The 26254-nt window shown below is 42.6% G+C and overlaps 1 pseudogene; it reads left to right on the top strand.

Annotated features, from left to right (window-relative positions):
- Positions 1-26238, top strand: part of LOC138525924 (proteinase-activated receptor 2-like) — a 37389-nt pseudogene extending 11151 nt beyond the window's left edge.
- Positions 26239-26254: the final 16 nt, after the last annotated feature.

Genomic DNA, 26254 nt, shown 5'->3' with positions numbered 1-26254 from the left:
AGGGGATCTAATTGAGATTGAGTCCCTGTTGGGGGAAATCCAGGTCACTGCTATCACTAGGTCCCAGACAAATGCTCACAACGACCTTTCAATTGCACAATGGAGTAAGGAGACCCCTGATGCTGATTTGATTACCGCTCAGAAGGGGGATCCAATAATTGGTAAATTTTACCAGCACCTTGAGGACCCTGAGAACTTTCCCCTGACGGATACCGATTACACTGGGAAAGAGGACCTAAGAGTGTTGATGAAATGTCCAAAAATGTTCCGAATCCAAGACGGTTTGTTGGTAAGGAAATCCAAAGCTGGCCACGATCAGTGGGTGGTTCCTACCTCATTCCGAAGCCTGATGTTAAGTCATGCCCATGATGCGGCCACCGCCGGTCATAGGGGGTTTCACACAACATTGGAAATCTTAAGAGAGGTTGCATACTGGCCACACATGGGGCAGGACCTCGACCAATACTTGAAGGGGTGTCTTGTGTGTGCACAATTTCAGCCATCATCCCTCGCGCACCGTGCGCCTCTCCAAAAGAGGGGGATGACACTGCCATGGTCAGATTTACAAATCGACTTTGTAGGCCCCGTGATTCGCTCTGCTAGGGGGAATAAGTACATGTTGACTGTGACATGCTTGTTTACCAAGTGGGTGGAATGTCTCCCAGCCCCAAATTGCAAGGCAGAAACTGCAGCTGCCCTGATGATTAACCACATCTTTTCCCGTTTTGGTCTACCTCAAAGGATTGAGTCAGACAGGGGTAGCCACTTCACCAGTGAAGTAATGACAAAGATGTGGGAGATACTGGGGGTCAAAAGGAAGTTACATATTGCTTACAGGCCAGCTTCTTCTGGGGCAGTAGAGAGATATAACGGAACCATTGTGAGCATATTAAAGAAGTTTGTGGCAGATTCTGGGCCAAGTTGGGATATCCGATTACCTCTGGTCCTAATGGCCATCAGATCTACCCCTTCATCTGCAACCAAAATGTCACCATTTGAGTTGATGACTGGACGCAAGATGGTGCTTCCTCAGCATTTGCTCTACAGAACCCAAGAGCAAACGTTGATAAATGCCTCCACAACTCATGAGTATGTGGAGAATTTAAGGAAACACCTTCAACATGCTTTTGCTTATGCTCAGCGGAATCTAGAAAGATCAGCTGATAGCATGAAGACCCACTATGACCTGAAAACTTCCAGGAAGGAATATCAGGTGGGGGACCGGGTCTATCTATACAATTTCCAAAGGAACCAGGCCAAACAGCGAAAATTTTTGCCTACATGGAAGGGACCCTTTGAGATTATAGACAAAATCTCCCCTGTGGCCTACAAGATCCGCATCCCCAAAGGCGGTTTGGCAGAGGGGGAAGACAAGTGGGTCCACATTAACCAGTTGAAGTGTTGCCATCCCAGGCACACTCTGCAACAACTGGAGGAATCCTCTGGAATCCTAGAGGGTACTGTCTCAGATTAATTCAGTTCTAACTTAAAATATCCGACATATCGCCTATCAAATTCTGAGTTTCTCAATGTGGGTGTTTTTGTTCTTGAATGCAAAAAGAAATGTGCATGTTCATATGTTTTGACTATAAATTTATATGCCACCCCACTATATCAATGGTGGGGGAAAAATGTCTATGAATAGGTATTGCCGCTCTTCCTTTGTCGTCCTAGGAGAAAGAAAACTTGGAGACGGGCCAAGGAGGACGATCCGGAGACCAGGAGCAGAGACGCAAGGGCCCGGGGTACCGCCCAATATTCCCATCAGGACCGGCAAGGAGAACCGATCGATCAGTACCGGATGGAGGAAAAGATGCTGAACTGTGTCATCTATTGGAAGAAGATGAGGAAACATCCCAGGTCTTGCGAGTCCCATCAGTGAAACAGAATGGCCATCGCAAGAGGGGGGCTTGTGGGATGATTTTATCCATGCATCCAAGCCCTACCTCAAAACTGTACACTACTGACATTAAAAAAATCATGATGGCCAGAGCTTCCCAGAAAATGCCCAGGGAAAGGCATGAAGAATAGGCTGCCACCCATTTTTGCCGATGTTAAGGGCACAGAAGGGCACTGCCTAAAACCACCATTGGACTACCCACACAGTAGCCTGAAACCATTGGGAATGGCAATGCTGAATGCCAAAAGCAACCTAGAATTGTGGGGAATTCAATTTCTTGTATCCCAAAAATGGTTGCATTACCAGTACTCACCACTATCAGAAAGCCGGCGTTTTAAAACCACCAGACTTTATGGAAAACTGAATAAATGAACCCAAAGCCTGCCAAAGAAAGACTTACTGAGAGGTGGATCCAATGTAAAGTTATATTCTGAAGTGACTTGAAGGTTTATAACAAGACTGGCTGAGCTGTGGATTTCAGCAGTTTAAGTAAATTTGGACTGAAAGACACTAAAACTCTAAATGTTTAAAAGAAATGAGTGACCTACTTTTGAGTGTCACATAGGTTGCAATTGTTTAAATGTCATAGTTTTGAACTTAGAATCAGCATTCTAGCTGCATATGTAAACATTGTCTTGACTTAAACTGGGTAACAAAAAGTGACATTAGCTGGGGCCTGGTTTAAGGAACTGAATTCTGCCCACCAGCTACCCCCGACAGGAGATGAGACTTGCACAACAGCTGTGTTCCCAGGCCTAGCTGCCCTTTTGCTGCTCCCACCAAAAGGGATATGACACTTCTCTGATTGAATTACCTGGGCTCTGCAGGCAGGAAATTGAACAAAGCCCTGTCCTGACTCAGGCAAATGTTTTATTACGGGGGCCGTAAAAAGTGGCATCCTCCTGGAAGTAAAGGGGAGGAGCACTGCCTGTGAGAGCAAGCTGGCTTGGCAGAACTGGAAAAACCAGAAATTCAACCTTGTGCTTGGGGGAAACCACACCCCCGTAGCCAGAATATGGTTTTAGAAAAAGATGGATCATTCATAGAGCGGACTTGTGAAAATTATTTAAATGATACCATAATTCTTGTGATTTTTCTGCCCACATTTTGAGAGGTTTTTAGAACCGGTGGCATGATCTGGGGGCAAGCTAGCAGTTAAGAGGGTATTACTTAAAATGTATGCATGTTAAAAATCTGACACTTCATCAAGTAATGTCCATACTCCTTGTGCACATGTGTGTAAATTTGGGGTAATGTCCGATATTGCGAAACCAGTTAAAAAGTGCAAATGTCGCCATTTCTGAATGCAAGCTCCAAGGAAGAGCAGATTTGGACAGGGTATACCTCCTGTAATGCATGATGGGTGCATGTAATTTAAAACAAATGTGTACCTGTGCAAATATGTCTTTTGGGTCAAAATATAGATTGTGTGTAATTTCACAGGGGTGGGTTCTCTGTAGCATAAACAGACCTCATCATGATGACACTTCATTTCATTCCCCCAATCAAGGGGAAGGGGATGAAGTGGCCAATGACAAGTGGAGAGGGGTAGAGCCTAGTGATGCTGCACACACACCCATTTTCAAAACACATAAAAGCAGACAGTCAGGACAGATAGGGACATTCAATTCCATTTGCTGCAACGCGCTCTGCCGGACCATACCACATCCAGAGATCCAGACTTCAAATCTATCAATATCCAGAACCAGAGGCAGAGCAGCGCTGACCCAGACCGCTGTTAGCAGAACCAGAGAGCTGACCCAGATCACTGTGAAGTGCAGAGACCAGACCAGAGTCCAGTCTAAAACCTGACCAGATCCGTGGCGAGGCTCATTTATTTCAAAAATATATTGTGAGTAACCAGCAGAACTGTGTAGAACGAATCTCTTAGTTAAAATAATATAATTCAATCTATTTTAATCTAAGTAGAACTGCCTCCTAACTGTCACCTGTCATTTTCTAGTTGCTAGCTGTCACTTGTCTTTTTGAACTTTAAAATTTCAAATCTGAAAAACGACCTTTACCATATCGCTCATATCTCCGTGACCGTTTGTCCTAGAGACTTGCAGTAACTTTCATCTGGAAGCTGAGATCCTAAGCTGTCCTAGGACCCCTAAACGATAGTCCTTGTAGTTCCTCTGTAATCGCGAAAAACGCACGCACGAATTTTACCGCGATTTGAAAATTCCTCCACGTGTGAAAACAGCAGCTTCTTGCTAGAACTGTTAGAAAGTCGTTTGCAACCTGCCAATCATTCCTAGAATATTGCTAAAGTAAGCCTGAACTAATTTAAACCAACTAATCCTCAACCTGAACCTCTAGGGGGAATTAAAAGCATTTTAGCATATTTTTCACTTCATTGCCAGCACATGTAAAAGCATTTTGGGCCTGTGTTTAAAACTCCGATCTGTACTCTAAGCTTGCTGGGGTGAACTGAATTACATTTGATTGCATTTCTGAGAACTGTGTGCTTTCCTTCCAATATCCTTGCATTGCATAAAGGGGGGAGGGGATTGCCAGAGAAAAGTGATTACATTGTTTTGTTGAAATCATATTGAGTATTTTCTGTATTGCATTTTCATTCAACATTACATCCATCTGAACTTATATAAAGCATTCTCTACCACCTTCTTCTTCTGTTCCTATTCACAAGTGCGCTAGTGCCAGATTCTCCGTTGTTAATCTTTATCATATCAGATTAAGTGTGATATCCAATTATTCATTCATTATAAAGTGTGATATATATATCTATTGTTTAAATTATCAAATAAACCTTTTAAACTTGCAAAACAGAACTACTTCTTGGCTCAGTGGGGTCAGGAGGATTCCAAGATAGGGGTGTTATATAGGGGTAGTCATCCAGAACGCATGAACTGGACATAAAGGTATATCAATAAGGGTTTCCATTCAGTATCCCAGACTAGGCATTGACTTAGCTGTAGTGTTGAATTGAATCCTCTTACAACCTGCATTGTTTGTTTTGGGCGCCTCTGTTAACACATGTTAGTGGGTGTGTATGTAAGTGCATGTTTCATTTTGGCATGTGTTTGTGTTTTTGTCTGCGTGTTGTCCGCATGCCCATATTAGATGTCTCAGGTGTCTTGTCAACTGAGGTGGAGGGTGCTATAAACATGCTTCTTGCATTTCCATAAGTGGTGTTGTGTTCTTAGAGTGTTGTGTGCATGTTTGAATGATGGGTACATGTGTATGCACGTGCATGTTCTGTTTCTGTAAGTGTTGTGTGTTTCCATGAGCTATGTGCATGCCCCAAAAATATCTTACGTGCATTACCATCTGTCTTTGTGTTTTGTCTGCCTGTTCTGTCCACAACTGAAATAAAAATACATTTTGAAATTTTGTAAAGTGAATGATTCAAAATCTCCTGCATTTATGGCGGGCACCATTGCGCCATAACTGCATACTATGTATCTTGAAAATCAAAGCGGACCATTTTGTGATATTTATCTCGGGCGCATGCTTTTTTCAGTGGTCTTTAGAAACCCCCAGTCTAGTACAAGTAACATTTGAGTGTTTTTGACCCTCATTTCGAACTATGAATACGTTCAACAGTGTCTCCCTAATATGAGGCTGTACCTCTATAGTGCACGAGCCTCGGGGAGAACGGACAGTCCCCAGCTATGCTACCTTTACCTGCCCTATTACTTGGAATATTTTCTTAGCCGAGATTGATTTTGCCTGCATAATTTTTACTCTGCTCTTTTTGTGCCTCTTTTTTCTAGAGAATGTGTATATTTCTTGACTTTAAGTGGACAACCGTAGACTGTACAGTAAAGTGCAGCTGAACTACACCCAGAATGGTAACAAGCTTTTAGGTCACACTGCACGATGGGTTGCACTTGCTGCATCTGGAAATGCGCATCAGTATTTAGGGCTCATGCTACCGCTTCAAGTGCGCTATCCTCCCAGATATGGGCGTGTGATGGGCTGGTGGTGGGCCAATCTAGCACTGAACCGGCCCGGGCTGCGGTGCCCGCACTGCAGCTTGCACCCACAGGCCCTGTGCCCGGCATTAGGGGGCCAAGATTGTGTTGGGCCCTGGTACTTTATGGTGGTGTACACCTTTGACCCTTGGATCTATGCCAACCCCTGATTGATGTGGGGAAGTTGCCATCTTGACATGTGGACCCGTTTGTTCAACTCCATCAGGTCTGCACGTATTTTTTATTTAATTTGTTGGGCATTTATAATACGTCTATATAGCAAGAAGGTGTTTCAAGGTGCAACAAGACAAAAGATGGGGGACAGGGATAAAGACAAACAAAAACGGTCCTACTAGGCTTTGTGACATTCAGATCGTGCATCAGCAGTAAGAAGCGTGGGGGAGATGAGAGGAGGTAAGTGCCGGTCAGGGGTGAAGAGGGCACATGGGTTATGCGAGTGCCAAGGGAAGGCCAGATGGGCAAGTGTCAGGGGAATGAACTGGGGAAGGGGGGCAGAGGAGACCAAGTGCAGGGGTAGACTGGTTGAGAAAGGAACCAGGAAGTCAGTCAAAAGAGGCAGAGGGGGAAATTGGCAGGGGATGGGAGGGGGGAGAGGAAACATCTGATCTGCAGAGAGTTGGATCAGACCAAAGGGCTCAAACAGGGAGGTATTTAGGGAGAGTAGAGTTAGAGTTGGGTGTTGCAGAGGGGCTTGAACTTTATCCCTGCAGCAACCCGGGAGCCAGTGGAGAGATTTTAATGCTGGAGTGATACAATCCCTGGGCTTGAGGCCAAGGCTAAATCTTGCAGTCCTATTCTGGATTAGTTGAAGAGGGCAAAGGGATGAGTTAGGCAGATTGAGGAAGAGGCTGTTGCAGTTGTCCAGCTTGGAGTGGACCAGAGCTCTGGAGACATTGAGTTTCTGGGGGAATGTGAGGAAAGAGAGAATAGTCTCCCTTGGCAGTTCGATCTCCAGTACCGGGTTGTTGAAAGTACTGTGGATCCGATGAATTATCCCACGGGATTCTAAGTTCTTTATAATTTCAATGAATTATTCCAGGGAACATGAGAGATAACCTGTATTGTTTGACAAATACAGGAGCCATCTTGGGGTCCGTGGGTATGGTTGTTGAATGAATACATGTTTGTCCACAGTGGTATGAGTCCACTGAAAATATATCTTGGAATTCCAGGAAGACCTGTTTCAGCTTTTGTCTTTGTTCCTCGGTCTCAAAGGCATGAGCACGAGTGACCCTTTCCTCGACCATCTGCTTGAAAGCTGGAAAGACCACAGGCTTGGCAATTTCAGTGGTATCCTCCAGTTGGGTGGAGAGATCTCCTTTGATGGTGTTGACCTGGACAGGAAGCTCCAGGGATTTGTGGTGGTGGTCCTGGAATCTAAACACTGCCCCCCCCCCGATGTCACGGGTCACCTCTTCCACCTCATAGGGGCAGGAAGAGTATAGCATAAAATTCCTCACATGCCTAGTAAAAATCTTTACTGGAGGAATACCGTCGCTGATGCCGAAACAGTCGTTTGGGATTGGTGTCATGATTTCATTACCTAAATCAATCGTACAATGTTGGGCATCAACTGTCATTCCAATAAAGGTATTTGCACCCCAAGTGATACTTCAAAGGTCGCTTTTATCCACCAATATTTGAATGGTGTTGTTTTCTAGGTCTACTAGAGGTTTCTGATTAAGATACAGTCTTTGCTGTAGGAGATAGGAATATACATTTATATAAGTGTCCTGATGTTTCAGGTGCTGTCCTCACTTGATTTTGAAGGGAATAGTGAATTGCTGCATCTGTCCTACAATGATAATCTCTTCTTGCCCCTGAACTTCAACCGCATAAGGCAGCAATTGAGCTGAACAGAATGCTTTTCCAGTATTATCAAAGCCCATGGGTTACCCCACAGTCGGGACCAGGCTTTATTGTTAATTATATCCAAATTGATTGAGAATCTATTGTAAATGTCACTGGCCAGATAAAAGATGGAAGGGACATCTCTCATGACCCAACAGTGATGCTCTTTGCTTTTGTTGTCAATGGACATTTTTAGCATACACCTACTAAGCAGATGATGTTCGGAATGTGGGGTTTCCAGGCCAACTTTCCATGAGTCAAACAATTTAAATGTGGGAATGGTCTGATCTTTTGGGAGTTTCCTGAATAATCCTTGATGAAGCTCCTTCCATTATTCAGGCATACTCTGGCGAGCAGAGACTCCCTCCCCTCATTTATAAGAATGGGAAAAAACAACTGTTCGCCCTTTTTTTGGATGTCGGTCAGACTTTGAGCAAATTCCTGCTTGTCTGGTTTCACGGGACTCAAGGTTTCTTCTGATTTTGGACTGGTGTTCCCTTCCATTGTGTGCATTGCCACTCCAAAGTGGGAGCCAGGTTGATTTCCAAGAATGAAGAAGGGTTCCCATTACCAGTTTTTTCTCCCACAGAGATGACAGTGATTTCTGGGACTTGGTTATTCTTGAAATGGAATTCTACTTTCTCAGAAAGTCGATCAATTAAATGACAGGTACCATTCATGCTTACATAATTGGTACTCATTTTTCATTTTATAGGCAGGTTAGTCTGTGTTCAGAGGATCTTGTTTACACAGTCAGTCAGAGGTGATAACCTCCTCAGGCGTCACAATTATCACTGAATGTTTTAATCAATGTTGTCCAATTTTTATTTCCAGATCTGCACTCCCTTCGATGGAAATGTCATTCCCGTCTACATTTTGGAGTTGTCTGGGAAGTGGTGTGAGGGGAATTTGGTGACCCTCAGACTGTCCTTAGTTTAGTTGGTCAAAGGCCTAATTCACACTGAAACTGCAACCTGAATGGTACATAAAACCGGCACTCTTGCTCTTGCAGGGTGCAAAAAAAGTGTGTGTTATTTGCAAGCCTGGTGGTAATTTTCTTAATATTGAACTCCAACACTGTGTGATCTTGTTCAATATTTCGTGTCAGAGTTCGGTAATCTGTAAGGAAAATGTTACAATTAACAATGGGCGGATTTGGGGAATCCTCTTTGTCCCCAAATTCTTTGCTGGCCCCCTTTACCTGGAGGCGTTTCTCCAAACATGTTTGGGGGGAAGGACACCTCAGTTTCTGCCTTGTCTGGCTCACATTTCTGGGGTTGAACAGTTCCTTGTTCTCGGTCGGTCTCCATAATGACGCTTTCCAACTCAGGGTCTTTTGGGACCATTTTTCTTTCGGAGGGAAGGAATTGCTTACCTGAATGCTATGGGGACTCTTCTCTTTCTAATCCTGAGTTCCTTCACAAAGTGGGTTCTTCTTTGGCCTCTCCTACTCTTTGTTCTTCGGGTTCTAACTTTATAGGGATAGGGATAGAAGAGTCACTTTCTGGCTGAAAGGTTTCTAGGGGTGCTGTCTGAGTGATAAAGAAAGCTTTCTCTAGGGCTTGGCATCTCCACTCCACCCTTGCCTCCTCCTCAGGAACCTGTGGTTTGTCAGACATGTCGTCCCGTCATTTCTTCCCTGGGTATCTGCCCTGGGTGTTGGGGAATTCTAGGAAGAAGGGTTAGGTTGAGGGTTGGACTGAGCCCTCAGCGTGTACCCCAGGTTATCGCCCATTTTGATGGATCTGTCACTCCAACTGCAAGACCTTTTCTAGGTTGTAGGAAGGTCGCAAGTCATACCTCTGCTGCTTCCGAAAAGGGTAACTGTCCCTTCTCCTGGAGTAGCTCGGGTACTGGGAATTTCTTGCATAATTTTCCATCCTCAGTCTTCTTTCTCCTGGGATCAGGGATCTATTGTCCTGCAATCGGGGAGAAAGAGGAGGATTATTTTGGAAGTTCTGGTTCGGTGGTATCTGGGGGAAAAAGTTCAGATTTGGAGGCAGAGTGATACTTATCTCCTGAGAGAGGTTTGGAGGGAAGTTCCCCAGGGCAGAACTTACCTGATTGATTCCCCCCCTGGGCCTTTGGAGTATATACATGCCCCGAGATTGGTTTGGTACCCTTGTACCTAGGGCTTTCATAGGTGGCAAGGTCTGAGGGATCATTGTTCTGTACCCCTGCCTGACTACCATTCGATTGGGAAGGGGTGGGTGGACCATTCTGCTTCCCATTTTGCATGTTGGCAGGAGGATTATCTTTAGGCGCCCCATCTCAAGGTATAAGGCAGGGGTGGATCCCACCTCTGCCACCTTCGCAGGTGGGTTAGATGGCTTAGTGGTGTTGGGGGTGTTTTTATTCTCAGTGGGATTCTAAACCCCATAGATCCGGGTGGCTTGTTCAATTACCCAATCCAGGGTCCTTTGCTCATGAAGGTCATGCACCAGCTGAGTAATGTATTGGGGAGTGCATAGAAGTAGGTGGTTACAAATTCCCTACTATGTATGTTCACCCGCCTGGTAGTCTGAGCAAATGCACACACTCATTCCTGCACAAACTCCCTAGGTGCCTGATCTTCCTCACATTGAAAATGATATGCAGCTTTATGGGCTTCCTGTGGGTTTCTGTGTGAGGAGAAATGTTTTAAAATGGCCGCCGTATAGGTGGAAAATGTATTATGATCCTGGTCCTCCAATCCTACAAAGAAACTGGAGTACTCAGATGAGAATGTCCACTTCACAAATGCAATGCAATTCACATCATTTCGGATCTGAAATGATGCCATCATCTGCTCATGATGTTCCAGGTGTTCTGGAAGCACCTTTAGACCTTTCTCTTCACTTCTGCCTTTGCCCCTCTTCTCCCCTGCTGATCAGTTTCTCTCTCTCGGCACCATGGACATGGCCACAATCTGTCCGTCGGGCCCAGGTACCTGCTCACCATGCCACCCTCCTGCACTGCCTCTGGGCCACCCATGGCACTGGGAACTGTATCTGTACCCATACAGTCCCCCACTATTATTTTGCACTTATCAGATATACCCTATCTGACTAATCATGCACTTGCCACTTGCCTGGTTGCACTACCTTTTTCACTGCATATTTTTATTTATTTATTCCACTTATTATTTATTCTGTTTCTCTCCTCTGTTCCGCACTTTCTAATTCTCCCCGTCCACACACCTTCCCCCTTTTTCCCTTTTCCATGCACTTGTGCATTTTTAATGTTACTGGGCCTAGTAAGATCATATTTTTGTTCTCTCCTGTTCCCCTCCCTTTGCTTGGTCGCGCCCTGAATCACTTGTGTATGAGCGTGATATAAATAAAATATCACATCATATCATATATCTCATACCAAATACGTGGCATTCTTGTGGTATGGGGTTGTGAAGCTCTTTATGGTGTTGATTTGTCTTACTAGGTCTTTCACAAATCCCTTGCTCTGTTTCCCTGTGTTTTTCTTCCTCTGCACCTGAGTCCTTTCACCTTCTGACTCAGAGCTGCTACTGGTACTCCGTTGCCTGTCTTCTATGCACTCCCTATCTCTATGAGATTAGTAATGTCTCCTAGAACCACGGGGTCTGGACTCCTCTTGCCTGTGCCATTGTGAATTCTCAGGGTCATTTCTCGTAGTCACCTTTTGGAACAGGATAGAATACAGTTTCATCATCCCCCCTTCCAGGGAGTCTGGGGAATCCCCCCTTCTCCCAAATGTACAGAGGTTTTTAGAATGCACTTCTGTGGCTGAGGATCTGGCTTTTCTCCTTTAGCAAAGTGGGCGAGGTGGTCTTTTTGTTGTCTCATCTTCAGCCAATCTAATTCAGTGACTTTCTCAACATAGGAGCTTTCGTGGTCTGAAGTACTTACAGTATTCCTTTTAGTTTCCGAGGACACGCTAGTCTGGCCTCCTTCCCTTCTGTATGGTAGAGGTGCAAACTCATCAGGATCAGACAAGGACTGGCCTTCTCGATCCGTTGGGATAAACCTAGGTAAGTCCAACTGCCTCATGTTCCCCTGTTCTTTATTGGTGGCATGCATGAGGTCAGTTCCCATTTGTACCTGGGAAGTTGCAAATGACTGGCCTGAGGACCCCTGATCACTTCCATTCTAATATGTAACACCGTTTAAATGAGTGATATGTTCTCATTGCATTCACTTTCTCTTTTCAAACTTTCAAATGTTTCCATTTCACCATCATTTATTTCAATTGTGGGTATTTCTTTATAAAAGCTAACAATGCTTTATAAATTCATGATAGAGATTTAGTCACTTTTAGGAAGATGGTTTATTATTATGTAAACGCTTATACAAACAGGCATAAATATTGCAAATCTTCCTATGTAGACGCAGAAGGCTAGATAATCCTGTGCTTAACATGGGAGTGTTTCACCTCCTGTGATGGATGATTGCAGAAACTTTGGACGCGATGATGTCATCGCGTACAATTGCCTGAGGACATAATCGGGTATGCATCAGCATTGCAGCCATTTTGGAATGCCTATCCCTTCTGCGGGTTGGCGTTCTGAAACTGCGAGGACAACTGTATCCTTGATAAGCCTGAATGAAGAGGTAACCAAGCTAAAACCCTCTCCTTTCCGACAGTAACTCTATACTTTAAGAAACATGTTCAACCCTTATGCATCCCTAATAAGAACCTTGAAACAGAATACAAAATGCATTTGCTACACATACATCTTTCATACATCTTTTGTACTTTTTTGAAAACTCTATGTAAACAAAGAGCAACTTCTTGGGAGTAAAAAATTGAATATTAGTTTGCAAGAGTAGTTACAACAGATCACCTAAAAGGGTGAGTTTAAACAATATGTATATACTTACTAAAGTGATTAAATACCTGCACTGTAAAGCTGCAGACCCAATCAAATTTGCAATTAGTATTCACTTTACCTTTATTTCTCAGAAACAATTAAGCTGTGACTATCATATATAAAACCTCCTGAAGACCCACTGGAAGAAACACGTGTAGAGGTTATGAAATTTCATTTAAAGTCATGATCAATGAGATATAAAAATTGGATTAAAACTGTCATATCACCCTTTTTGACTCAAAGTGTGTGGGGTGAAATAGCCCCTGGATGCCATAAATAAAAGGCCAGAGTCAGAGGGGGACATGCCACTAAGTAAAAGGCCTGCGCTGAAATAATGTGGGACATGAGGCCTATGGAAGCAAGGTAAAAAGGAAGGACATTTTGCATCAACACACCAAGAGTCTTAAAAATGCCAACTGCCTTGCATAAGGGAAAGACACATTGCAATGTTTGACAAATTCTTGGAGAGCTGAAACTACATTCTCAGAGACAACAGTCCACAGAACCACAAGCTGCAATAAAAACATGCATTGACTGGTCATTAGGCTTTGGAATATGCAGGCTAATCTAAACACAGACCTCTGTTAGTGTCATGTGCTCCAGGAAAGTGGGGGCCAGACCCAATGAGTGGGTTTGACTGTCCATTGTGTAAAATGGGAGACATGGTTTTCATTGTGTAACATTGGTAATATTGGTTGCACAATAGTTAGGGTAGGATTTCTGAAAAGGTGTCAGCTAACTGCGGCTTACCCCAAAATGATTTTTGTGGGACCAACATACTAAAAGTTATTAATAAACTTGTCAGGTGGCCCACCTTGTAAATATGAGAGAGATGAAAAGTTGATTAAAACATGTAAAATATGATTCATATGCCGGCCCGCAAGGGACACATTTTTCACTTATATAATTTTGGAGGAAATTAAGATAAACAATAGTTCTGCACAGGAATGACATACACATTCCTCAGTAGTGTCATTTGACTCGCAGTAAAATATAGGTTTCCAAAATGCCTTCATATGTGTCAAATTATGGAGCACTTGTCATGCCGTGAGATTTCTATGTCCCCAAACCAGATCAAGCCCCACTGTTGAAGGAAGATGATGGAGTGGACTCCACCCCTGGTGTTCCAAAGCTCTCTCATTTTTTCTAGACCTATCAGCACCCTGGTGGGAGTGGACTATTGAACATTGACCAATCACTTCTGTGGGAACTATGACACATTAGTGATATCATTTGCCCTATAACTAAGTAACCCCGCCTCAGATCAGGACTTTCCAATAAGACCTGAACTGCGGATGAAATCTGGAGGAACATGCTAGTGGGCCTAATCTTGCAGAGGAGCCATGAGACCTAGTAGCTGACTTGAGACCCCTTGGAGGAAAGAGGAAATCCTTGACTGACCCCATTGTCTGTCCAGGCAATGCTGCTCTGACATTCCCTGATGTCCAGTCCTGACCTCTCCTGTAAGCAGAACTAAACCCCAAAACCATAGTGTGTGTAGGCCCGGTATCCTTGTAGCATTACATTAGGATTCAAAATCCCCATTTGCCTGTATGTCAGTCATTGCCCCATTGAAGAATCCCCATTTTCCTATATTTCAGTCTTTGCACCATTGAATAATCCCCATTTGCCTGTATTTCAGTCATTGCCCCATTGAAGAATCTCCATTTGCCTATGTAAATCCTTAGTGTATTTTTTTAAGCAAATCAATTCATTTCCCCATTTATTTCACGGCATTTGCATTGTTGGAATTCAAAACCAACCATCTTTTCCCAGTGTTTTGTAACTGGTAGACATAAAGTGTTGCCCAAAATAATTAATCCCATTGTAATCTGAGAAACAAATTTGGCCCTGTGTTTCAACTGTGCCCTGCTAAACGAATTTCCATCTGCAGCTGTATTTTCCCATTGCATCTGTCATCCTAACCCAAAATCGATTTTCCACTTGTGAGCTACCCCCTTTCCCAGAGCTTACCTGTCATTTTAAGTATCAGTAAAAACAAATCCATTTGCATTTTCTTTCCCATTGAAAGTGTGCCCAACATCCCAAAAAACGATTTTCCCCTTCTGTTCCTCTTTCATCATTGTGAGGTAAAAACTATTTTATATTTGCCTATTCTTTGCCGTTGACCATGTGTTGAATATCCTAAAATCGATTTTCCCCTTGTGTGCTTACTACTATTCTCTAAAAACCCTCCCTGTCTTTCTAAATGCAAATAAATTCCTTGTCTTTCTATTTCTTTCCCATAGCAGTTGTGATAGCCACACCAAAACTGATTTTCTCCCTATATTCCTACTCCCTGCCACTGCCTTCCATTCAAAGGACTCAAGTCAAATTGATGTTTGGGGGTGAGTGTCACAAGGGGAGTGCTTACCTAGTGTGCTATCATTGTGTGTTGAATTGTTCTTCTGTTTTGTCATTAAAATGGAATGATTTGTGACAGTATATTTTAACCTGGTCACTTTATAGAAGTTATTGAATTTTTGTGTTGCTACAACATTGGTGGCTGATGTAAGATGTTTATTCTAAGTTGACATTAAATAATTAATTAATTAATATCTTATTGATACACAGCGGCCTGGTTCCTAGTCCATTGTGACACAGAGTGTTTGTGGGTTTGTGGAGGTTGGGTGCAAGACGGGTTGGAGGCCTTCTCAAAAGGATCTGTAGTATAAAAAATCAAAGCGTTTTTATTGTGCGCCACACTCATTGTAGGGGAACGAGATCCCTGGATAACGTGTGCTGTGTAATAAATCGTGACAAATTGGGGGCTCGTGCCGGGATTGAGAAAAGTGTTTTCACCCGTAACAGTGCAGCACAGCAGAGTAGTCATTGAAGGAATTGATACATTTAGTGGATAGAATGCTGGGTTGCATTGTGAAGGCGCCATTCAAACTTGTACCCTGGGTTTCAGGGCTGTGTGTGTAGATAGAATATTGTGAATACAAACTAAGCACAAGCATGTTGAGATTTTGCCCTTGAATGGGGAACCAATTAGGAGCAGAACACATTTCATAATTAGCACCCTAGAAAATAACAAGGCAAGGAAGCACCTTCTATCCAAATTGTTCATTAAAGGTGAATGGGCAGAAGAAAAGCATGAAGCATGGCAATCTAGAATGGTGCAAGAGATTACCTGTATAAATATAGATGTGTGGAATGATAATGGCTTGTTACAGCAAGCCATGGCAGATTTTTATATGACGCAGACCATCAGAGATGAGCAAATTAAAATGGCCCAGCTCACAGTACTTCCACATGATGATCATGGAAAAAAGATACCTGGAGAGTGTAGCCTCTGTGAAAAATCAATTGTAGCTTTTGAAGAACAGAGAGATTTAAGGCAAGTAGAGGAGAAAGTGCAGCAGGGTCAAAATGCTAAATTAAAATGAGAAAACATGACTTAGCAGCTAAAGGATGAGCTAGCGGCACAGCAGAAAATGAATGTAGAGCAAGAGTCCCAATTTGCTGCACTGATAGACGAATCTCAAGAGGGGGTTGAGAACCTGAGAGAGAGTCAACTTAAATTGAGCCACCAAGTGGTGCACAATAGAGCCTGCTTAGAGGACATCTGTGCATTTCAAAATCAGATTAATCAATTGAAAGAGGAGAATAGCCAGTTGGCTATAAGGGAGGTCCTTTCTCAGGCAGAATTCGATCAGGAGCATCAGAATTTGAGTCCTGTGAAACGGCAGAGAGATCACCTCAGTGAACAGAATAGCACATTGTGTCAGGAAAAAAGTGCCCTTTGTCAGGAAGTGTGCCAGTTAAAGACAGACCTGGAGAAAAGTGATTCATGTTTTCAGGAACTGACTAAAATGAGGGTAGAAAATGAAAAATTAATGGGACATGTGAGAAGAAAAAAGTGGAATTGGATCTAGAGCAGATGACACAGACCAAAAGTGCACAAAGTGAGGAGATTAGTCTCCTGCAAAAAAAAGAGGTCTGAGTATACCCAGATAGTACAGGCAGCAAAGAGGGAAAATGAGTCCCTTTGTGAGGAGAACAAGGGACTTAGTGGCTAAGTAGTGGTACAAAGCAAGGCCATAAAAGCTACTCAAGCCCTTGTAGCAGACCGCAAAGCTCCGCCTGTATATATCATCAAGAGATAGGGGCCGAGAAAGAGAAATCAGAGAGATTGGAGAAGGAAAATTCTAGATTTAATTAGGGATTGAGAATTGGGTAATTTCCTTAATTTTTTGTTTTCGGGGGATCAGTTTTAGACCGGGAAATATTCAAATTATACACACAAACAGAAAAACGGATTACCCCTCTCTCTATCCATGTTATGTTAACTGATTAGCCAAACAAATTTCTTCCACATTTCTCCGCCATGAAGCATAAGTGAAACGATATTGTGCATTCAAAACATTTACATTTTTTTTTCCACATACATTTTTGTTTTTTATTTTGTACCAACACAAATCGTGTTGTTTTAAAGTAAAAATTATTAAACCACTGATATAAGAAACGATTGTCACAATTTTAGGAAATTCATAGATTAAGACATGCAATCAAGGGATAAAAAACAAACCATTCAGTGGGGTAGAGGGAACAGAACACACAATTGTGGGAAACAGAGAGAAAAACTAAATTGTCTCTGTTTTCTCAGTTCTCAGAAAGGCATCAGTTTCTATTGTGTTAATCTAGCACCGTTGCAAGAATCCTTCTTTCTCCAAATGTCATCATCAATTTCTGTTCCATCAAGCATGAAACCAAGACTTGTTATTATTCCAGTCTTGCAAGATCGTTGACATGTTTCGGCCACATTTCTTAATGACACCATATCTAGTGTCATTTCGGACTTGTTATACTGGCCTTCTTCAGGACAATATTTTTTCGTGTTTTATTGCATTAATCTTCTATACCCCCATGGTATAAAAATGATGGCCCTCTTTTCATTTTCACTTATATAATTCTGGAGTAAATGAAGAAAAACTATAGCTCTGCATAGGAATTACATACAAACTCCTGAGTAGTTTCATTTGACTCGCAGTAAAACAGTAAATTATAGGTTTCCAAAATGATTGCAAATGTGTCAAAATATAGAGATTAAGGGCATTTGTCATGCCATGAGATTTCTGTGTCCCCAAACCAGACCAAGACAGACCAACCCCCCCCTGTTGAAGGAAGATGATGGAGTGGACTCCTCCCCTGATGTCTCAAAGCACTCCCACTTTTTCTAGACCTATCAGCAACCATATAGGAGTGGACTATTGAACATTGACCAATCCCTTCTGCAGGAACTATGGCACATTACTGATGTCATGTGCCCTATAAATAAGTAACCCCGCCTCAGATCAGGACTTTCCAATAACCCCCTGAGCTGAGCTGCAGACGAAATCTGAAGGAAAATCCCAGTACTGGCAGTGTGGCCTAATTTTGCAGAGGAGCCATGAGACCTTGTAGCTGACTTAGGACCCCTTAGAGGAAAGAGGAAATCTTTGATTGACCCCATTGGCTGTCCCATCAGTGGTTCTCTGACGCTCCCTGATGTCCAGTCCTGACCTCTCGTGTAAGTAGAACTAAACCCCAAAACCATACAGTGTGTAGGCCTGATATTCTTGTAGCATTGCATTAGATAATTCCCCCTTTCAAACCCCATTTGCCTGTATTTCAGTCATTGCTCCATTGAAGAATTCCCATTTGCCTGGATTTCAGTCATTACCCCATTAAGAATCCCCATTTGCCTATATTTCAGTCATTGCCTCATTGAAGAATCCCCATTTTCCTCTATAAATCCTTAGTGTATTTTTCTAAGCAAATCAATTAATTTCCCCTTTCATTACATGGGATTTGCACTGTTGGAATTCAAAACCAACCATCTTTTCCCAGTGTTTTATAACTAGTATAGTCATAAAGTGTTGCCCAAAAGAATGAATCCCATTGTGATCTGTGAAACAAATTTGTCCCTGTGTTTCAATTGTGCCCTGCTAAACGAATTTCCATCTGCTGCTGTATGTTATATTAACCCAAAACTGATTTTCCTCTTGTGAGCTACCCCCTTTCCTAGAGCTTACCTGTCATTTTAAGTATCAGTAAAAACGAATTCCATATTGCATTTTATTTCCCATTGTAAGTGTGCCCAACATACCAAAAAAACGATTTTCCCCTTCTGTTCTTTCACCATTGTGAGGAAAGAAACGAATTTCCATTTTCCTTTTCTTTCCCATTGCCCATGTGTTGAATATACTAAAACTGATTTTCCCCTTGTGTGCTGTCTAGTATTCTCTAAAAACCCTCCCTGTCTTTCTAAGCATAAGCAAGCATATTGCCTGTCTTTCTATTTCTTTCCTATAGCAGTTTTGATAAATAATTAAAAACCCCATTCTTCCATTGTGCTCTAAAAATGAATTTTCGCATTCGTTGCTGGATCCCCATGTTGTTTCTGTGGGTACCACACCAAAACCGATTTTCCTCCTATATTCCTACTTCCTGCCACTGCCTTCCATTCAAATAAATCAAGTCCTCTATCTTTCCTTCCTGTCCTCTCCACTTCCTATAGCAGAAGGCACTTTGGGGGTGATGTCAGAAGGCAAAATCCACTTATTCCTAAAACAGGGATTGGACACCAAGTTGGCTATAGATTTTAACTTTTAAAAGAAGAGGTCTCCCACGCCTTTTTGATTCACTTTAGAACAAACACCTAATGAAGAATTCATTGGACCTCTCTTAGTTAAACAGTTCTTCCTAAATCCCTCCACAGGGGTGAAAATTGAAAGTCCAAGGCAGAGGCAAGCTCTGCCCCTTAACCATCCCAAGGGCACCTTGGGGTTTGCCTACTGCTGGACCAAAACCTGCCCCAGCCTCTCTGCCAACCACAACAGCATCTGGTTCCTCATTGTGTTGAAGGATGCCTGCAGTTGTGTACCAGCCTTCACCATGTTTGGGAACCTGCGAATGAGGACCCATCTTGTCCCTGAGACCAGAAAGTGGGACTCACAGCACCTGAACGCCAGGACAACCAGGATCCCTGTGTGTTTGCCATCAAACTGCTTCAGACTGTATTTCAAGCTCTTTCAACCCAGCCAAACCAACAGGACCTTGCCACTTGTCAGATCTACCAAGTGCTTTGTTGCATCATTCAAACCAGTTCACCAGGACACTGTGCTAGCTGGTATGCGTTGTTGCCTCAACTTGAACATGAAGACATTGCTGCACCCGCACAGTCTGAACTGCTTTTCTAATCGCCAGCATCTTCATTGCTGATCTTCAACAACAATTGACCAGACCATGGGGTAAACCCTATGTAAAATGCCAGGAAATATTCGGAAATTGCAATAGGAGTCTTGGTCACAATACACTTACTCATTGTGCTTAGCACCATTGCTTGTTACCACTACAATCAAAGTGCATACATTGTTAATCTTAATATCACAACACGTCATGACATCCTCATGACATCCTACCTCTGGATAGGTTGGCTGCCAACATGGTTCTATAATTCTTTTGGCTGGCGATTCACGTCTTTGTCACCCCTGCCGTTATTACCACGGTAGTGTACAGAATAATGATCAAAATGCTGAATGCCTCCATCACAGATGGAAATATAGGAACGAAGCAAAAAAAGCCACAAAGCTCATCCTGACCATCTTAGTGATGTACCTTGTCTGCTTCACACAAAGCAATATCCGCCTTGTGGTGCACCATGCGCTGATCAGGAATCAGTACACCGGTAGCGTCTAGCTGTATAGACCCTTTCATCTATTATTATGTTTCAAAAGACTTTCACAAGAATGTTAAAAACACATTCCGCTGCCGGCGCTTATGGACATTGAACAGTATGCGAGTATCTTTTAGTTCTATGAAATACTCCAGAAAGTCTCACACCTACACCTCAGGCTTCACATTGCTAAGTTCCTTTCGAAACTGTGAGGACCAGAGTCATTCTGTACGTACATAATCCTGGATCTCTTCTACAGCACTTCGATTTTCCTGATAGTGTGAATTTGTAAATAAGGTTTTTTTCTGGTTTTATAATATTTAAGTAACTTTTGCAATTAATGTACCCAGCTTTTAGGTGAACGTTTAATGTTTAATTGCACCTGAAAACTGTTAAGTTCCAGAGATGTTGGTGAATGTAGCTTTCACGCCCCAGTGGCGGGGTGGTCATATGATTTAACGGGCCGCCAGCCTAAGCTTTGCGGGCTCGAGGGAAGCGAGAGCCTCAGCTTGGACTGCAGGACATTAAATCCCATGTCCGCCCGTCGCCAGGTTGTGACAGCTATTCGCACCCTGGGATTTACTGGGGTGCTAATAGTTTTCATTTTTATACCCCTTAAGACAGGAGATAAGCTGCCCGCGAGCCTAGCTCCCTTCAGAACAGAACAAAAATGCCAAAGAAATAAATATAAATATAGAAAAGGGACTAGGTCCCTTTTTGGATGATAGCGGCCATGGAAACAGATTTTAAAATGGCCACCGTCATCCGAAAAGGCACATAGTCCCTTTTCTATGTCTATGGTGGTGGGCATTTAAAAAAAAAATGTCTTTCACTGTGGCCGGTCAATGCACATTTACACCCGGGACAGGCAAATTGTGATTGGTCAATCCGCCTTCCCCAGGTGAAAATACACATTTTAGGCTGCTATAGATGCACAGGTCGATTGACTTTTTAAACCTTTGTTTAAAAGGACTGTTTGTGCGGTTACCTGTGATAGAACCCTTCCACAGAAGGTTAACCTTTCCTTTTTGGAATCTAAGCTATTCGCTCATTGACGCGTGTCATTTTAGTTAGTGATTACCATAAATGGAATGAATGACAGTGTCACTTCACTACATTTTATTGTTGACATTGAATGGAAACAGTGCAGGGAGTGATGTCTGCAGTATCTTGCACGTGGCCCATATTGTCATTTCAGCGCACCAGAAGGACGTGATGAGGTCCGTGGAAATCTCTGCAGCCCATTGCACTTTTTATTGCAGTGACCCATTGCTCACCCTTCTCGTGCAGCATATTTTTTGTATTTTTGTTTTCCTGTTTGGCCCACATCTGCCACACCCACCCCTGGTGTCCATCTCCCAGTTGCCCACCTCTTGACAAGTATTTTCATGACACTGATTGTCTGGTGCGGCTAAGCGTTCGGTGCTGCCGCTTTGAACCTGTGTCCTTAATGTCATTATATTCACCTTGTCAGCGCTGCATGATTTAGTTGGAATGCCTCAAGTGAACCACGTCGTGAATCGGAGTTGTCCGTCGCCTTTGAATATATCACTATTCCAGTGGTATTTCGAGTCTAATTAATGTCACTGCCGGATAGCCCTCCCTTGCACTGATGCATGATAAACATTTGTTTTTGTATGTTTTAGCTATAGGGTTCTGGAATTGGTGAGGGCAGTAATTTGAGCATTATGCAGTACTGCAATTTCTATTTCGCTCTGCAGATTGTCATTCCATTTTTCTTAAAGGTTCATCACAGGTCCTATGCACTGTAATATAAATTCTGCTATTTGTATATAGGTTTCATTTTGTAAATGGTGATCTTATAATTAAACCTTTTTATATAAAATAACACGTTTGTTGAACTTGAAATGGCCTGCAATTAGACCAAAAGAGAACGACCTGTTTTCAAATGCACTTTGTTTTGTTTACATAATACACCTAGCGACCACAATGGACAATGCTTTGGTGATACATGGCCTTAAGGGAAACATTGTGTCAAGCCGTATCCTGTCTGACACACATGACTCAGCCTCCCATCTATGCAAGAGAATTAAAGAATGTATATTTTTGTACTGTGCTTTGGTTTACAATAACATCTTTCACAATTATAGAAACAAACAGACATTAAAATACAGTTACAAAAGAACGACATCAGAAAAAATAACACAATACATCCTAATTCATGATACATCCCAATTGCTAAAATTTCATTTTAGACATTAATTATGCAGAATTCATTTTACAAAAGGTAAAACCTTTAAGGATAAGGAAATCTGCTAAACTCTAATTCTTTCCCAAAAATCTTCCGTCTGCAAACTGTCCTCTTTATGGAGGAATCTGAGTAGCAATTGATTCCACTTTGGAGACAACTTATGACATTCAATAAGTAAATGCTTCAGAGTTTCCAAATAACCTTTACAAAATATCACCACCATTTCTACACTCTAGTGGTGTTATTTCTAGCCCCTAATATTTCATTTGTAAGCAATAGATCAATTTATACACTAATAAAATCGTACCTGAACACTCTAGATGGATATCGCAGTAGATACATGGAGAGCTCATTAAAAGGTTTAACTTCAATCCCTATTGTTATTCCAATCCTGTGTACCTAATTTGATTTCGCTTTCCCCTGATTCAGTACAAGCTCTTCAATGCTCGAGTCTAAAGGATGTAATCTGTTCGAGCGAAACTCCATCCACTGATTAAAAGCCTGGCAAGATTTCTTTAAATTCAAGGCATGAAGATCAATACATAAACAATTTGAAGGAGGGGAAGTAATCTAATGAAATAATTGCATCCTTTTCCAGTCCACTACTGATTGAATAGGTAATAGGCCCAGTTTACTGCCCAATAACACTCATAGGAACCCCATTGGGGAGGGCTAAACTTTGCTGCCACAATGATGCCTCGATCTGCCCCCAATTCAAGCATAATGGTAATGCTTCTGCCACAAAAAGTACTCATTGACCTCCAAATCCAAAGTTTCCAAATAGTTTGCCAGAACATTTAATGATCTTCGAAGACCAATGGGTGTCTGATCAAACAATACTAGACTGTCGGCATATGCCACGTATTGAAAAGAAACTGAACCCATTCAGGGGGGGAAGCATTTGCAGTGGACAATGAGTTATTTAGATCTGCTGTGGAAAAATTAGATTCAAAAGTTGCCAACACTCAGCCTTGACGAAGACCACAATTGGTTTGTATGTAACGGGAGCAGTGTCCATCCTGGTCAAGCCACACTTTTACCTTAGTATCTGTATGTACAGCAACTAAGATGATAAGCACATTACTCAGGCAACCTTTTAATGTAAGCCAAAGTTGGTCACAATTTACCCCTTCAAATGCTAATGTTAAGAGTTTGCTGCGCATTTCGACATCCTCTTCTGCAAGGACAACAGATTAAAAATAAAACAGTTCAATGCGGTTCCCACAGACTTCTTAAAACCGGATTGACATCTACAAATGACGCCTTTAGAAAGAGCCCCAGTTTGTAACTCTTTTAAAATAATCCCCGAAAACACCTTACTAGATGTATCCAAGAGCGAGAGTGGACTATAATTGCGAAGACGTCATCGATCACGCTTTTAAAAGAATGTTATTGGAATTGAAATGTCTTCCTTTCTATTTTGCTTTCTTTCCCTCCATCATTTTTTGTTTCTTTCTTCACATCTTACATTCTTTCTCTTTCTTATAGGCAGTTATACACCTAGAAGTAGTCGGTCTGGCTCCTGATGGTCGGTCTGGCTCCTGATGGTCGGTCTGGCTCCTGATGGTCGGTCTGGCTCCTGATGGTGTGCCATGCTTGTGCATGTTTCTCGGCTCAGGAATCTGTGCTAAGCCCTAAATGAGAACTTGGAAGTGGGTAATGGTTAATGCATGCAATTATGAATGAACTGAGGTGACAGTATGTCTTGGAGTTTACTAGGAACAACAAGCTTTTCGTTTGGATAAAATATCTTATAAGTGGTTTTGGTCTGCAAGTGATGACTGGTCAATATTATGATGGAAGTATGTGGGTAGTTATTATTAGAAATGTTTGAGATATGATGTAGTTGTGCGGCTTACTTAAACTGAGTTTAGGACCCTTTAGGAACGTGCATATGTAATGGATGGAATCACACAGAATAACTCCAAATCCAAATAACCGAACCAACTCAGGAAGGTGGCAAAGTACTGTTTTATTAACAATGATCTAAAACAGGGAGTTTACAACAAACATCAACGGATGTATGGTCAAGTTCATTCCGCGATCTTCATACAAATCATAGCTTTTATATTAAAAAAAAACGTCAGAGGCGACACACACTACATGGCAATAATGAAAAACCTACCAAGGGTCGGGATTGGCTTAAGGGGAACATCTAAATATATTTTCTATAGGAACTAGGATTGTGATTGGCTGCCCACTATCAGGTGAACAACATATGCCTACCTCTAAAACATGTAATCTTCAGAAACATCAGATACACAGTTTCTCATTGGTTATCAAGCTATAAGATCCTTTCTTATATGGACCACTTCAATTGGTTGGCACACCTGTGCCAGGTCTGGAACATTCGATTCACTTAGCAGCACGTAAACCCAGACCCAGATGCAAGGAGATGGGGCATGAAACTACCTCCCCACCCAATTAGCCCAGCATCTCTCATCGGCCATGCCTTCTGCCATGAAGATTGACTTTGAACTTGGCCTTGCAAAGTATCCTTGTCTTTCAGAAAACATGGGAATGAGAGCTCTCACTATCGTGGTCTGGGACTCCAAGTTCAAACTCTATTTTCATCCTTGGCTCACGTGACAGGAGACCACAATTTGGTGAATTCTGCAGGTTTTAAATGCTCTAAATGAATTAAACTTGGCACCCTTTGGGTTCTTTCTTTGCACCTGAACAAGGGATGATTAATTCTTCTTATATTCGCTCCTTTCCAGAATAGATAGCTGACACTTGACTTCAGGCCAGACAACCTCATCTTGCAGCTCCACAATTCTGCTTATTCTTGCTGCAACACTGTTTTCCCATCCCTCTTCATGGTTCTTGGCTTACTAAATTCATGATAATGATGTTCAGTTTCTATACAATGGCGGCTTCTCCTGGGCCCTATTCACTACGTATAGCCAGCTTCTATGATGACTTCATCTACCTTGCATTTCAGCATCTGTACAATTATTTAACGGTTGATTTTCTGCATCACTTCATGCATGTGTGATCTCCTTTTTCATATTTGAAAGTTCACTTGATTCTTTACTTTGTCATTAGCCTCTTCAGGATCTATACATTTTCTTCAGCCAGTATCTCAGGACGTCGTACATACTCTTTTGTGACATCACTGGCTTTCTTCCTCTGCTCCTTCTCATATTCCTTCAGGGAGTTCATCCCTCAGGCTGTCATGCCTTTGGGGATACATTTGATAGGGTTGTCTCAATGGGTATCTTCTCTCGAAAACACGCTGTGATATTGGCACAACTGCAAGTGTCAAACATGGCACGATCTCTGGTCTCTAACATATGGGAGGTAGGGGGGCAGGGTTTGCCATAGAGACATGCAGATGTTCCTCTACATTCCCCCCTTTGGTCGAGTCCTCAACCACCCCCTCAATCGCTTCCACATCCTGGTTTTCTTTATTGAAAAAGTGTTTCTTTGGTGTCTTCATCACCCCCCTCAGGGTGCCTTCTGATTTGACATGTTCATCTACACTCCATGTCATGTAGTTATGACTAAATTAGGGCATAAGAACTGCCCGGACAAAATCTTGGCTCCAATCAAGGCGTTATACGAGGACACCACCATGAGAGTCCGCCTGAACTGCGCGGGGGCACTATCGAAGGAAATCTGCATGGCTCGGGGAGTCAAGCAGGGCTGCCCGCTAGCCCCGGCGCTCTATAATGCGTACATAGCAGACCTGGAAGAGGAGTTCATTACCACCAGATGCTTCCCCCCATCATTAGGGGGCGAGAAGATTCAGAGACTCTTGTACGCGGATGATATTATCCTTTTAGACCAAACAGCGGTGGGACTACAAAGACAACTGGGTAGCCTGCTTAAATACCTA

Source organism: Ambystoma mexicanum, chromosome 7p, assembly GCF_040938575.1.
Source record: "Ambystoma mexicanum isolate Mex_15411 chromosome 7p, UKY_AmexF1_1, whole genome shotgun sequence".
In the NCBI taxonomy this organism is placed as follows: domain Eukaryota; kingdom Metazoa; phylum Chordata; class Amphibia; order Caudata; family Ambystomatidae; genus Ambystoma; species Ambystoma mexicanum.
The sequence above is the reverse complement of the archived record's forward strand: the minus strand, read 5'-3'. Positions and strand labels throughout refer to the sequence as shown.